This window comes from Aptenodytes patagonicus, chromosome 2 (genome assembly GCF_965638725.1).
Source record: "Aptenodytes patagonicus chromosome 2, bAptPat1.pri.cur, whole genome shotgun sequence".
Lineage (NCBI taxonomy): Eukaryota > Metazoa > Chordata > Aves > Sphenisciformes > Spheniscidae > Aptenodytes > Aptenodytes patagonicus.
The window spans coordinates 23,017,531-23,033,673 of NC_134950.1; the positions used below are offsets into that span (position 1 = coordinate 23,017,531).

Genomic DNA, 16,143 nt, shown 5'->3' on the forward strand with positions numbered 1-16,143 from the left:
CTGTTTTTCAGGCTAACTTTGGGAGGGGTTAGGCAGAAGAGGTAACTATAAAACAGATGTATACAGGATTGTTTTGAGAAGCTGCCTGTTCTCTAGCCCATTATTTCAGCTTTGTATTAAACCGTAAATAATTTAAGCTTGATAAACCTGTATGAAGTGAAAGTCATAAGTTCCTGGAAGGCCAAAAGGCAATTTGTGGTGTGGTTTTTTTTTTTGGGGGGGTGGGGTGGGGGTGTTTTTTCTTAGAGTATGACCTTAGATTCTGTTCTAAACAGCAAACCTGCAGTACATACAGATGTACAGAGAGGGGTAGTCTTTTAGCTAGTGTGAATGTAGTGCCCCCGAGGCAGCATGGGTTAGTCCAGCTCTGCAAGTTGCACAGAACCTTTAGCTCTTTTCAATAAACACCATTAAAAAAAAAAGAGTAACTTGACTTCAGCTGGTTCTGTATAGTCCTGACCCCTAAGAGAAGGGCTACATGAGTCTTCAGAAACCTCAATGCTCTCTTGTGCTGGACTTTTATTTAATTATACCCACAAAGTGAAGGTGTAGAGCATGCTACTAGAAGTACATTGAGTAACTGGAACTGCGGAAACTGTTCAGAGGATTTATTTATTATGTTACTGGGGTCCCTTGACTTCTTCAAGGTCCTTTTCTTACTTTCTCATTTTAACTTCCCCTACTTGAAAACTGGGGGGGGGAGGAGGAGAAGGGGGTGTCTGGGCTTTCAAATGGTGTATTAAGTTCTGGGTCCTGCAGTCAAAGGGGACTTTTTTAACCCTTTAGTTGGAGGTAAAACTTCTACCCTTTGGTTGCAAGTGTGTTTTACATGAGTGCCAGCTGGTAGGAAATCTTAACTTCTGGCTCTGTAAAGCAAAGATTTCATAAAGCTTGATGAACATTTACTTGAAAGTAAAGAAAACTCTCAATTTGGACTCAACTTGTCAGAACAGTTTTACAGGCTAGCTAAAAGAGGTACAAAATGGCTTGTGTTTTGAAGATACAGTCTAAGAAGTATTTATTACTGGATTTAAATGTGGAAGTAGGAAAGGGAGTAAATAATGGAAAGCTTTTTTTGTTTTTTAACCTAAAGTTATCAGCCATCCCCCTGTTTCAGGAAGCAATACACACTTCAGTCTACCAGTTGAGGTCTTTCTCTAGACAAAACAGACTGCTGCATGGTTTTTTACTAAATCCAAATTACAATTGCCTAAGATAATTTAACAGGACTCTGTTATGCAGTCTTAAGGAGAGTTGTTTTATGTTAACTTACAGATCAGTCGAAAAAAAAATTCCTCTATAAATGATACAGCGGTCAGAGCAGAAATACTCATTGTATTTGAAGACAGTTTGCCATTAAAAACAACCTGGAGTTTGAACACAGTATGTATTTCAATTTGATTTGCTAAGTGTTACTACTTACATTGTAATTGCAAGTCAGAATTTTACTCAAAATCTAAAAGCTGGATGGTTTCGATGTAGTGCTTGTAACTAACGTAGCTCTGTCATGCTCAGTGCATGTCTGCATGCCTCTTGTTGACTGAGGCCACTGCTCTGGTAGCCCTGCTGGTATGGCTAGCTGTAGTAGCTGGGATTTCTTTGATACCAATATATGCAAACAGTGTTTCAGAGTACAATATAATTGTGCATCATGCATGCCAAACAGATCCCACCTGCTTTGCCCTGAAGTACTTCCCTGATACAGCCCTTCAGTCTGCATACCGTTTCCCAAGGAAGATCCAGGGCTGCAACCCAGGACAGCGCTGTGTCACTAGTGGTGCAAATTACGCCTCAAGAAGGGGAGAAAATGATTCTACCTTTTCCTTGTGTGTGTCTAAGCCCCTGCGCAACTGGCTTACATTGGCTCAAAATAAAAGTTGGTGCTGCGGATCCACCACTGGGTGTGTTGCCACTTCAAGTATACTCTTAATTGGCACTTTTTGGGGGGGCGGTGGAGTAGTCTGTCAATGTGGTTCATATAAGCTTATACAGGTTTGAACGCTGCTTTTTAAAAAAAAAAAAAAAAAGAAATCCAAAACTAAACAGAAGCAGATGCTTTAAAAGATAGAGTGTGGAGTGAAGAAATCAGATTTCTAGCTCTACTTGCCTCTTGGGGGGAAAAAAAACTTTTTTTTAGTCCCTGATAGCAGGGTAACTGCTGTGCTGTGGTCTAGCTCGATCTTGCTGATCAGCTTTGCCACAAAGACCATGGGTGGACTATACCTTCGGTCTCCTCTTGTGTGAAGAGTAGAGTGGTGGTGCTCTCAGGGCTTTGCCAAGGCCTTAGCCAACAGCTGAAAAGCAAATGCAGCCCCGAGGAGAAGCCCCAACTGCAGCAGGGCCCTGGTGCTGCTGCTCAATGGGGGGGCTCAGGGGTGCTCTGCCCATCCCCTGAGGAGCAGGCCTGGGTGCTGGCTGCGTGCCCAATGCTGCAAGGAGCCGGGAGAAGAAACACGGTGTGTACCGAAGGTGGCTTGTCTTAACTGGTCTGACCAGAACTGAAGGAGGAAGTAGCTTCTGTGACTGCCGCTGTCCTCCAGTTCATGCCCTGCAGGAAGGTGTCAGGCGATACACATTTAATTTTTCCTTGCGATGGAAGCACTATCTGCAGGGTTCTTGCTCATTCTCTGAACTCTTACTTCCTCCCTTTATTAAAATCCAAAATTTTAAGTAGTGGCATGTAATTCACTACAACAATTTACTACTATTTATTGCTTTAATATGTGATGACAGGCGTGTGCTTCAAGTACTTGCCCTGAGGGTTAGGGAATAGTATGGTCTGTTACCGCCTGCAGCCCGTGCGCGGCAGGCGCCACTTCCCACCACTGAGGGGAAGCGGGTTTGTTGGCAGTGCTGGTACTGAGACCACCAAGGGAAGGCAGGTGAAGATCTTTTTAATCCAGGACTGCGGGGCTATTCCCCGAGAGCCTGACAAACAGAGGAGCTTTGCTCTGCAGACCTGGGAGAGGGGGTGGGAGCAGTAAGAGTGCGAGAGTGGTGTACGGACCCCCCTTACTACAGTCCCTATCCTTGGAATAACAAGCTTTCTCTCACTTTATATTTTAATCTCTCTGCAACTGCATAGTATTTAATCTGAATTAGGGGCATTAATAGGATTACCGTCAGCTACATAGGACAAAGCTAACTGTGCTCGTCAGCCTGAGTCAGAAAAGAGAAGCTTTCGGGGAGGTGGCAGCAGGAGCTGGTTCCCCTTGCCTTCAGTGCGACCAGCTGCTTCTCATCATCATCTCGGCACTGAGAGCCAGCACCCTCCGGTTACAGGTAGGTCTTTCTCCAAAGACTGTATGTTGCCATTCCCGTAAGTTCTGTTGAATATGATACTTTAATGTTCTCTGACTGAAATGCTGCAGTAGGCAGTAGTGCAGACCACAAGCTCTGTCAGATGTGCATCGTGTAACGACACGTGCTATTATACTACTTCAGTATAGAGCAGACACTTGCTATCAGTCAAGAATGGGAGGGAAAACTATTTTAGGCCCAAGAATTTATAGTGTGATTTAGCGAGTACCTGCATGATTTTAGATCCTGATTGTATATTTTGCTCAGCTACACAGTCTCTGAACGTGACCCTTCTTCATACCATTAAGAAAAACACGCAGATATTTGTGTCACAAGTTTATTACACTTCTCAAATGGAAATACCTGCTGTTAAGGTGGTGAAGCAGAGGGGAGCTGATGCTTCAGGTCTCAGCAGCAGCAATACAGCCTGAGGTCACTCATGCATCGGTTGCTGTGGCCAGTTAGGTGAATGCAGAGATGGCAAAGGGATGCGCTGGGCAGCAGTGGTTTGCGTTCAGCAGAAGCGATGGACTCCAGCACTGTGGTCCGACACGCTCCTCCCAGTAAATCCCCTTTAAAAGAAAAATACCTAGCGAGCCCTACAGGTAGGTATTGCTGCTTGGAAGCAGCATCTGAAAGAGCGGCGTCGGAGCACCAGGGCCGAGCTGCCTCAGCCCGTACCCGATTTTTCAGCCCGATGATGGAGTTCTGGCAGCTGCTGGCTGGTTCCCAGGGCGTCCCAGCCGGCGCGGGGAGCTGCGGCCAGCAGGGAGCTCCACCCGCCCGCCCTGCGCCCGGCTGCCTTCCCGGGGCGCCGCCAGAGCCGGGCTGGGATGGCTGCGGCGGGGGGCGAAGGGAAAGTCTCCCCCCTGCTTCAGCTCCTCTCGGGGCTGCCCTCCCACCAGCTCTCCGTGCCTCCTCTGCCCCGTCCTGCTCCCAGCCTGGCGCCCGGCCCTGTTACCCGGCACTGAGCGCGTGTGTCCTGGCACCCGGCAGCGACTTCGCAGAAGGGCACGGTGCCACGCAGGGCGGCAGCCGGCGAGGCCAGTGAAGCCATGGAGGCAGGCCGTGTGCCTCCAGAGCCACGCTGGAGAGAGTCACACCCTCCTGGTTAACACAGACTGCAACCTCCACGTAACGTTCTAACCCGCTCCTTAAACGCCCCTGGAAATTCAGACGGGGAAGCAGTCTGGATGTGTCAGGCATTGCAGCGGGGTGCCCAGCGAGGCTGCCGGTCTCCAGCCCTGGAGGCTTTTCCAGCCCCAACGGGATGAAGCCCTGGGCAGCCTGGTCTGACCTGATGGCTGACACTGCCCAGAGCTGGCGGCTGGACCGGAGGCCTCTTGGGGCCTCTTCTCCATGGAATTACCTTGTGGTCCTGCGACACTGGATCACGAACCCTCCTCTCAGCTTAAGATGTGTGACCGCCCTGCCCGAGCAGTGCTGGCTCACCCGGCTAGAGCCGCGCTAGCAGGTGGCGTGGACAGGGCTGGCTGGAAAAGCTGTTTCTCTTCTGAGGTGTCGGAGGGTCCAAAACCTTTCTGTTCCGCGTAGGGATGGGGACTGACCTACCCATGCTGGTACCAGCTGGAGGGCAGAGGTGGGAGACATATTCCGGAACACGGGACCAGGGGACTCACTCTCCCACACACTCATGGACATTCCCATTAAAAGTTTCAATTTCAACAAATTACTAGTATTTTCCAACAACGAACGCCTCAGTGGCAAGCTCCCAGCCAGCTCTAGGTCCCGAAGCGAGTGGCCCTGGGACACCAGCACTGAGGGGAAGGCCGAGGAGCAAAGACACCTCCTTCTCCAGCTGTCCTTGACCCCAAGGCGCTCGCAGCCGCCCGCTCCTCTGCTGCAGTCGCCGTCCCGCAGGCCGCCCGGCCTGAGGTGAGCTGCCCTAGCCCAGTTTCAAGGCCGATGCTCAAGGCCTGTGCCGTCAGCAGGGCCAGGCTGGCAGCACCCGCAGCGTGGGCACAGTGCTGCCAGCGACACACTTCATGTCCTTCCTGCAGGACGGGGACTGGGACCCGCCAGCCACCATACCTGACGTCCCTGCCGCTACACCCGGTGCGGGCTGCACCGAGATGAGTGACTGCAGCTGGGGGGGGTGGGGACAAGAAGGAAAGACATCCCTCAGCACCCGGATAGTCGGGGACGTTTTTTTTCCAGGCTGGGAGGTATAATGGAGGTGGCGGCTGCCATGCCGTTTGAAGGCTGCATCGTCCCCCACGCTTCCCCTGGGTTCAGGTTTCCTTTCTCTCCCCTCCGAGCCGCTGGCTGCTGTTACAGGCAGCTGCTGCCAGACCCGGCCCTGCCCGCGTGGCAGGCACGGGCGCCTGCGCGGAGCCATCCCTCCCTGCCGTGCGGAGCCAGCGGCAGCCAGGCCTCACCTCCTTTAACCCCGCCGACCTAAATCAGTTCAGCTGAAATTTTCCACTTGAGACACATGCGAGACCAGAATAGATTTCCAGGGTGTTTTTTTTCCCCGCTAGCTAGAGGAAGGCCAGACAATGCTTTGCAATGTTTGCTTTTAAAACATCCTCCAGATGGCTTTAGGGAGTCCCCAGTGCACAGGCAGCCCTACAGGGGAGAGCCCCTCAGGCTCGAGCATGCCAGGCTCAGGGCACCGGCTCGGCTGCAGCTCCCCTGGCAGTCCCAGCCCTTCGTCCCTTGGGGCCGGCAAGCCGAGTCCCGCAGAGCCACAATGCAGTTTTTCCACGGCGCTGCTGCAGGAGCCGATAGGATCCTGCGAGGGCGTGGGCAGGCGGGGGAGGGTTGGGCTGCCACAGGCAGGGGGAAAGGCAGGAATAGAAGAGGGATTCCCAGCTTCAGCTCAGCTCCCAAAACAGCGTTTTATTTATTGTGAAAAAAATCCGCAGAGCAAAGCTGGTTTAGCTTAGTGCATTTTGGCACGCTGCTCCTCTGCTCCTGCCAAAGCCATTTTGCAATCTCCCTGGAGCGGGGTCTCTCCCATCACCTGTGCTGTCGAAGGGCTGGACCCTCGCTCCAGTGGCAGCGGGCAGCCCCGACCCTGCTGCACCCCAGCCCTGCTGCGCCCACGGCACACACCCATCCACATCCACCTCCACGAGCTGCTAGTGCTCCGCCTGCATGGCTGGGGTGCAGCTGCTGTCCCCTGAGCCCAAGGCCTTGAAGGATGCCACCTGCTCAGGCATTTCTGTGGGGTTCAACCATCTCAAACCTCAAACACGGCTGTTTGTTAGCAAGCTAAGAGGAGTCATCTGCAGCCCAGCTATTAAAGGGCAGGCACATAAAGCCCAGCAGTGCCCTTGCTGTCCCACTGCCCATGCACAGGTCTGGCTCCGCACCTCGGTGCTCAGGACTAGATCTGCCAGTGCCACTCACCTGGCTGCAAGCACGTGGGGCTGCAGCTCCAGGTACCAGCCCTGCACAGCCACGCAAAGCTGTTCCTGGCCCAAGCAGTCACTGGCAACCATGAGGTGACCCCCCCTTCTCAGAGTGGGGGGTTTCTTTAACATCAAACCTCTATTAAACCTGCAGGCCAGTTACGTTGGATGCAGCTCGAGCAGGAACAAACTCCTGCCCCGGTGCAAAACCCTGGAGGACGCCGGAGTTAGGGAAGTTTCAGAGGAGGGAACTCTGTCTCACCTGCCAAGTGTCCTAACATGCACTCACGCAAGACTAAAGCACCCACAACAAGATGGTGTCCACAAGCCCCTGCGTGCAGGAATGCAGACAGTCTGCGCACCGAAGCCCTGCACCTCAGCCACAGCCATGCAGTGGACCCGGCTGCTGAGGCACCGGCATCCTCCACACCCGCCAGCCACAGCCGTGCGCTCACCAGGACGGGGCTCAGCACTGCAGGAGACAACTCCGGACGTGCCATGGGCAGCGGGGCAGAGGAGAGAGGGGATGCGCTGCCACCGGTGCTCTCTGCCACGCCGGAGCCTCCTGCAGTTCACTGCGGCACCTTCCCCCCTGAAGTGCCAGGTTTTTCCGGGAGCTGGCACAGGCTCCCTGTGCCGTGGGCTGAGCCCTTCTGCCCCGTGTGCTGCCCTTGGCACTGGCAGGGTGTGGAGAGAGGGCAGCTGGGCTCGCTTCAGCTGCCTGTTCCCACACGATCACATTTTCTTTCTATGTGTGAACTTTTTTTGCCTTTCCAGTGACTACTTAAGATCCCCCAAACTCACATTGACATTGTCCCTTCGAGCTTCTGGGGTTTGTCTCACACTGTAGCAACTTCACCTTAAAACATGTTGTCTTGCAAGCCCTCTGTTTATACCTATGTGTTTTACTTACTTACTTACTTACTTACTTACTTACTTACTTACTTACTTACTTACTTACTTACTTACTTTCTCTCTCTCTCTCTCTCTCTGCTGGGCTTTGGGACACTTCTGCAGCATGTCCCCGTGACAGACATTTGATAAACCAGTCATTTCTTTACCCAGTACAGTTCCCAGCTTCTACTGATTATGCACTCAAATAAGACCTAAGGTTATTTGTCTCATTTTTAATTTTGAACGAATGACCGCAAATCCCAGGAGCAGGGTTTCAGATAAGCCGTACAATGGAAGAGTGAAGTTGAGGACATGCGCCATGACATATAAAGCAGCCTGGTCTGGAATAAGCTAAGCTCAAACTAGCTGAAGGCCTTGACAGCAAGTTGGAAGGCATTGTTTCAGCATTAAGTAGATTGTTAATTTTTTCAAAGGAATTCAGCTTCTGCACTGTGCTCTCTTGCCCTGTTGAGCAAACTGATAAAAGCAAGCAGCAGAACTGTAATGTTCCAGATGAAAGCCTAGTGTTTGGCTTGGTACCTAGTTCATAATTCATCTAAAGTTTCTATGCTGTCTGTAAATCACAGGACAGGATGATCAGGGACAGGCCTATTAAATGACTCTAGCTTTTGTGGTTTTTTTTTTTAAATCAGTGATCATGGGGTTTCGCAACCGTGGTTCACAGGCTGTCCTGTGCCCGCAGAGGAACAGCAAAGGAGGAGGGTGACGTGGTGGTTTGCCCGTCTCCTTCAGGCCTCTCCAGAGCTGGCACGAGTTGTGGATGAGTAACCAACCGTGTCTGCAGGCGCTCCTGAAGGACGATGGACGCAGCCACCGAGCTGTCATTCCCTGCATCTGCTGTCGGTGCTTTCAGCCCACAGCAGAGACTTCTCCCACCCAGAGTGGAGAGGAGCTGCCAGATACTCCCTATCGCCCCGACAGAACACGTGGCTGCTCTTGCGGTGGGCACCGAGGGAGCAGGGCCAGCCCTGGGGAAGGGGCCGACGCCTCCAGCCTGCTCTATGGCTGCTCCTCTTTGACCAGAGTCAAACCAGAGCATGTCTGGGAGCGTGCAAAGGGAGCACGTCCTCAGCCCGGCAGAGCAAGTCCTGCAGAGGGGCTTACACCCACAGCAGGTACCACAGATGTCTGGGATGGCCACAGGCTCCTCTCTTGAGCGTGATCTAGGCCACATCCTAGGCCACAATTTAAAAGAAAAAAAAAAGCTATAGGGTATGAGCATAGGAGAAGGTGCTGGTGCTCCAGGCAGGTGGCTGGCACTCCATGGGAGTACTCAGCTCTTCCCACCGCAGGGCCAGCTGCGGGGCGTGCAGTCCTTCCAGGGCCTGGAGTCTGACTTGTCGGCTCTCGTTCTTGAAGCCGGAGAGGAAACTGGGGGAAAAAAAAGCCTTTGATAAACTGCTGGGGACAATGGTCTATGAACATTTTCTTTAACAAAACACCTGCATCATTTCCAGCACTTGCAAGCAAAATAAAATCTAAGTCCATGGCACTTCAATACTCGCAGGAAGGCAAAGTAACATTTAAAAACCTGTCTAAACCCTTTAATTTGCATCTTCCTTCATATGTGCCTAAAGCACGGCCAGTCCGTGCTCACTCTGAGTAAAAGCAAACTCCACAGAGTTCTGTTTATTTTGGTGTGTTACTCCCAAGGAAATCCCCTCCTCGGTGGGCGTAAAACAGGAAAATGTCACTCTAAACCAGAAGTCAAACCCAATATTAAAAGAGTGGCAACAAGATCCAAGTCAGGTCTGAGGATGGATTCATTTCCCCCACACTTGGGCTTGCTCCAGCATACTGTAGTCCGTCAGCTCACCTCCTCCATCACCCGGGCAGCTCAGAAAGGCAACGCTGACCCTGCACAGCCCGAGACCGCACTGCGTAGCCTGACTAACAGGGCAAGGATGCTGGCGTCCACCTGATCACAGCTGCTTCCGCACGGGAGACAACCGGGGAGAAGACGTGAAGAGAAGCCCCTTGCTTGCACTGGCCTCCCCCGAGGTGGGGGCTGATGGTTTACTTGCAGCAGAGCAGCTGAGAGGGCACCGGGACGGTATACCCTGCGCTGCAGCTCCTCCGAGCTTCAAGCACGACCTCGCCAGACAGGGGATTAGCGTAACAAGGTGCCTTGGGAAGCAACACCGAGACAGGCTGTGCTTTCCTCTTCCTGCCCGAACAAAACTGCCTGTGCAACAAGAGCGCTTCCCGCTCGGGACCCACGTAAACAGAGCACACGTGGCCCCTGCAGCCTTTCACCTACTAAACTCTGTTTACATATTTCACTCCTCGCTTTCTTCCCCCCGCTGCAAACCAATACCGTGTGTGTGTGTGCGCGCGCATGTGCAGGTATTGCATTTGTCAGGGCCATATGGTGTTTTCCTGACATATATTTGAGGCCAGATATGTAATTGTACTGCTGAGAGATTTAAGATGAGAAAACCTTTCCAGGACATTTAAGCTGTATAAATAGTCATAACAAGAGGCCTTTATAAATCTGTATGTTTAGTGCTGACAAGCTCCTTGCTACTCTACTCAGTACAAAATATAGACAGACTGTAACTTAAGAACTTCCTCAGTAAACAAAACAGCAAATGAGTAAGACAAATGGATACGTCTAGAGAAACAAACACTTCTTAGAATTCCACTTAAACACATTTTTATTTTTATTTTATGACAGCAAGAAAGGAGTACTTAGAAATTATTTTAACAGGGAAAAGATCTTGCCCTGATGTACTAAAATAAGCAAAGAATTATGGCTGAGATTTTCAAATCTGCCTAAGGGATTCAAGTCTCCAACTAAACCAAAGTGAGCATCCAAATCCTTTAAGCAGCCTCAAAAATCCTCCTATCCGTGTGCACAGGGCCATGCATATAAAGTACATATAGTTGCATGAGTAAAAGACTTAATATTTCTTTCACCAAAGCAACTATTTCTAGGGATTCTGAGTACATAAATACACAAAAATGAACTCCCATGAGTTGCAGTATTTGAAGGGGTGCTCCGTTGGTCTGTCATATGATCTAATCAATACCCATTGTTTATTTAACAAGAGTAAATTTGACCCAAAAGTTTCTAAAGCCTCGAGCTCTCCAACACCCGGTGCCAGCAGGATTATTTAGGGGCGTTCACCCAGAGTTGCCAAATAGTCCTGCAGTAACCAAACAGACCCACACACCATTTGAGTTTGGGCTGGCCAGACCCCATGCTATTAATAGTCATCCCAAAGAGGGGAGAGGGGTCTGTGCACATAGAGCCACACATAGGTCTGGCTCTTAAAAAATGTGGCTTTCCTCTATCATCATCTGTGTCATCCCATTTCGGATCCACAAAGCTTCCTTCAGCATGGGTTGCTACGCTGTGTTTCTTTAGTTTAATAGATGCTTTCCAGACACGGTCTTACTTTACATATACATATGTCAGTGTCTCAGCTTTGCCTTCCACAGGTATGCTGACCAGGATGGCGTATCACCGATTTCACTACGACTGCAAGCATTCACAACACCTCTAGTTGCTCTTATATGAAATCTGAGCCTTTAATTCACTGCATGTAAGGAAACAGATCCAAACTGTGGCAGACTGATGATATGTGACGACACAGCTCACACAGGGCAGAAAATACTGGGGTGGAGGAGAAGGGGGTGTCACACCAGCTTTAGGAGTTCCCACGACTTCTCCAGAAGTGAGAAGTCCTGGGAACCTGAAGTCCTTTGCCTGACTGAGGAGCAGGCGAAGCTTTCTGGAGAATTGTTACGGGTGTTACCTGCTCCAGAGAACTATACATTACAGCTTATAACGTACATGGTCTCATGAGGTTGACCTGGATTTGAGGTTAACATCAAAGCTTCCTGAGGACAAAGGAAGCCAAAGGGCTTCCACCTTCCTCCTTTTGTCTGTACTCATGCTCCAGCACTGGTCCCAGCCAGCGCTCACTGATCGTGAACGGGACGTATGAGGATGGCATCCACCACCTGTGCATCCAGGTTCGTGCAGCAGAAGGCTGAATACACAAGCAGAATAGAAATGTGGAAAATGTGACCCACCTTATCTGACAAAGCCTTTTGTGGGCACAAGAACCCCCTGACACTCACTCGCTGCTTTCTCTTCCACCCACACTCACATCGATGCTGGAAATGTCCTTTTTTGGAAGGGCTCTGAAGATGGTTCCTGGTAAGTGCATCATCCTGACTGCACAGAGTGGGATGTAGCTGTTTTCTGATAGTTAAAACTGTTCCAGCTGCAAAACACACACATGTACACACACAGACATTACAACATCAATGTTTCTTTTTCAACTGGTGCCATCAAATAAATGAAGATGGTCTTCAGGAGTGTTTCTCGAAACCAACAACTGGATGGAAACTTTTTTCTGGTAGGATCTCTCTTTCACGTTCCGCCTTTCAGTCCTTGCTCAAAACAGTTCACTGCACGAGGATCAACAACTGCAGAATTACACCCTCTTTCTTTCTGCCCAATATCTGCATTTTCAGTCCCGAAACAAAGGGAGATGAAATAGTATTTTGCAAGAATCATTTTGTCCTGCCGCTACTGCAAACCAGACAGTTATTTTTCAACAGCACCCATGAAAAGGCTTCATGGAAGTTCATGCTGAAAATGAACGCGTCAGTCAAGCTTCAGCCATTCCTCTTGGTGTAGAAATAGAGCTTACCTGCAAACCCCACCTCAAGGTAACTCAGCAACAGGAAAATACTAGAAAAATGTTGAAAGGGAAAGAAAAAAACATTTCACAAAACCAAACATTTCTGGAAGTAGAGAGAAATGAATGTCAATTCTCTCCTGGGAGAACGGAGCTAATTACACACAAGCCTTCTGCTGATTTTTTTTTATTATTTTTAAATACAAGCTACGCTTCTGAATCAGCTCTGAAAACTGCAGGGATCACAAAGCCTTTGACCCCAGTCTTATGGCTACACCCAAAGAGACAGACCCAGGAGCCTAAGAAGAGATTCATGGTCGACAAGTACATTTCTAAAAACCCAGTAGAACAGAGTCACTGCCCCTCAGTAGAGCAAACTTCCGAGAGACGGTGACAGTCAGCTGCCATGCTGTGTGCCACATCAAAGGCGAATGGGGGAAAATGGAAGCTTCTGACACAGGATAGAGGCAACCAAGCTGTTCCCTGGGGCAGCTGCTCTGGGAGAGCCTGGTTCGCTACAGGGTCTGAAACCATCCCCTATGTGCCCCATCTCAATAGCTACAGTATCCCTTCTTCTCCACTTCCTTTGTGCCCTTGCAAGATCCTCAGGCTTCCTCAACTTCTCCTAAATTTGAGACCCCATGATAGTATCTCCTCTCTCCCCACAGTTTTTACCCAAGTTTCTTGGCAGCAAAGGGCTCTGTGCTGTGTCCGAATTGCAGCCACGCACGTGAACGCTTGCATGCCAAGCAGCCAGCAAACAGGCAGGCCCGAGCTCGCTCGGTCCATCCCTCTGCAAAACTCTCCTCTGCCCAGCTGATGGTTCTCAGTGGCCTTGTAGGCGCTCATGGTGAGATCCACCTCACCTCACTCCACCTGCTTTGTAGATTCACCCACCTGTGGTAGCTGCCCAGGCTCCCATTACAGGAGACAGAGTCAACAGAGCTCAGAGTGCAATTCATCCCACATTAGGGAAAAATTAAACACGCCTGAACCCTGTGGTTTGTATTTACTAGTACTCGGCTGACTATAAAAATAGCTATAAAAACAGACGCCTGTGTTATAAGCACCTAATCTTAGAGGAACTCCACCCATAGTGACTCTGGGTACATTTATATTCACTTTGCTATTTGAACCCGAGAACAACCTTGGGCTCAGGGTCAAACAGTGCAAACTGGCTTGCTTCCCAGCTGCTCACAAGGGTCCTCTGGAACAGATGATTTGCACCCACGGAAAAGATGAGCGGGAGCATGCCAGTGCACTTCCCACCGCCCCAGGCCTCCTTGGCCTCCCATCCCAGCATACTCACTAGCACAGGCCACACTGCACAGCCCTCCGTGGCTGTTTTGCAACAGCCATGTGCCTACACATCTACACCCTTCCAGGCATTGACCTCATCCACCATCCCTTCTTCCCCCCATGGAGAGGAGACTTTGGACCGGGGAAACAGCAGTCATGGGCGGATTCAGATTGATGAGGTCTTTACAAGGCTGCCTGCCAGCCCTTTAACTCCGGCACATCACTCACTGGGTCCCCATCTCAACGGACCAAAGAATCGCCACCACCCTTGGAGGCTGGCAATCACTGCAGAGTTGTGGATACCATACCTACCAGCTACACGGGCTCAATCTGCACCGCCAGATCCTATTGGTAAAGCATGCCCTGTCTACTATGGACAAGCCAGTGCCCTCTTCTTCTAGAAGAGCTTCCATGAGGTCAGGGTGCCACTCCGCATGTCATCTCAAACAGGGCCCACATGGTCCCTCTCCTTGTTACTGTGGTTCCTGCAGAGTGAACATCTGTGGGACCAAGGTGCAGCGTGTCTCCAAGGACGAGCTGCGGGACAGAAGTGACTCTCTCCAACCGTGAGCTGCAAGACCAAAGTGCCTATCTCCCATGGGGAGCTGCGGGAATGAGGTTTATGTCCCCAAAATTGAGCTGCAAGAGCACAGTGAGCCACACGAGTGTGAGATGTCAGGGAGCGGTGAGATGCCAACACCCTGTTGCCACGCAGGTGGTTGGAATGGGTTGCATGTTGCATAACCTGCACAATCTCCAGCTAAACTGCTCCACAAGGATCTGCAAAGTCCAGGGGTTTGGCACCTGATGAAAATCTTTGGGCAAGTTTTTCTGGTCATGAGGGCAACCCCACTGATGGGGGTTCCCTCCCCGTGGTCTCTGACAAAGCCAATACCATCTCTGCACATTGTGCATTTGGAGAGTAAACAGGGATCTCCTCTGCAGCACCTCACGTAGACCTGAGACCACAGTGGAGATACTAGCACTGAGCAGCACCAAAGCTGGCTTTCATATAGGCTCTTTTTTAAAAATTTAAAGTAATATTGCTGAATCCTTATATTCCTGCCAAGAGACTATCTGAGCAGCAAAGCTGTGACTCTTATGACATCTCTTTAAATGAAACACAAGGCCTTGATCTCCACAGGTCCCTCAAGTGTGCCCTCTGCACTTAGTTCCTGCAACATCTTAAGGGAAAAAAAAAAAAAGAAAGAAATTACTAATATCAAGTAGATTGCTTAACAGCATGCCAGTGGTGTGTTTTGTACCAGGATGCCAAGGGCGTGGTATGTGAGCCAGGCATTTGGCAAGAGACAGCAGTGGGATATGGGAGAGCTCAAGGCCTGTCGATGAGTAAGGGAGGAGTGTATTGGGTGCAGGGAACCAAACTGGATGCAGTTTAGTCTGTATTGTATGTAGGACACGCTACCTGCATTTTTGCACCTGCATTTTCCTATCCAGAGACCATTTGCTTGCTTGAGTATAAACTAACGGGTATGTAGTGGGGGTGGGCTCAAGTATTAGCATCAGCAAATTAACACTGCAGGAGCTATTAACGTCTCTATCTCATCTGTCATATGGGGCTGAAACTAGTCAATAGTTCAAAAGTTGTTAAAGGTAGATAGGTTTAAAGAAAAGAAGGACCTTCCTTCACATAAATTCTATCAAAATACCTATAATGGGAGGTGTAGAAATGCTGTTACCTGTGTTAGGAGGAAAGGCAAAGCTGTCCCTGCTGACTTCTATACCATATTGATATGTCACATGAGATGCCCTGGCCACACCACCATCTCATCTCCTTCATACCTCCAGGATTTAGCCCATCAGAGGAACTCTTGAAATGTAGCAGCCATTAAGTCACTGTGTAAAAAGTAAATTCTGTTTTGGCATGAAAAAGCACACAAATGTGTTTCTAATGCTTCCATCGGGAAAAACATTTATCTGATTATAGCACGCACAGGTGGCTTTGTTAGCTACAGCTACGCAAGCTCATGCTACAATGCTTAGAGGCTGTCTCCTTCTCATCTTACTGGCTGACAGTTCAGCTTCTAAGTATCTGATTTTGTTAGCAGAAATTCAGATTGATCAGTTAGGTTTTATACTAGATAGTTAAATAAATCATGACACCGGGAAAACTCTGAATATAATAAATACACCATTCAAAGTGGTGGAATGCACAGACCCGTATGTCATCCTCGCAAGCAGAAAAGGTTCTCAGTTGTGTTTTCTGATATTTTCCAAGCTCCACCTGCAAATAAACAACGCCACTTTGCCATATGCTTCCACAGCTCTCCAAAGGTATCCCTGTTCTTGTGAAATGGCACATCTCCACAACACGCATAGGACCCAACAACGTTGCCCTTTACTGGAGGTATCAACAAAACCACCAGCATTGCACAAGCGAAGGAAGACCACACAAGATACTAAACAAAAATAAACACGTGGTCACACCATGTGAAGTGAAATAGGAAGCATGATCTACATGGAAAGAATCAAAAAATCATTCCAATATTAACTCCTGATTTCCACTATAGAGAATTTCCAGGATTTCTTGGACCAAGACATGCAGCGAGTACGCGACTTGGCTGGTTTGAGCTGAC

The 16,143-nt window shown here is 49.7% G+C and overlaps 1 long non-coding RNA gene across 1 annotated transcript; it reads right to left on the minus strand.

Moving 5' to 3' along the window:
* Positions 1 to 3,629: 3,629 nt before the first annotated feature.
* Positions 3,630 to 15,329, minus strand: LOC143156193 (uncharacterized). Its single transcript, XR_012994580.1, has 3 exons — positions 15,247 to 15,329; positions 11,634 to 11,827; positions 3,630 to 3,872 (listed from the first exon to the last, which is right to left on the minus strand). It is a non-coding gene; the product is annotated as an uncharacterized LOC143156193 (long non-coding RNA).
* Between the last annotated feature and the right edge of the window lie 814 nt (positions 15,330 to 16,143).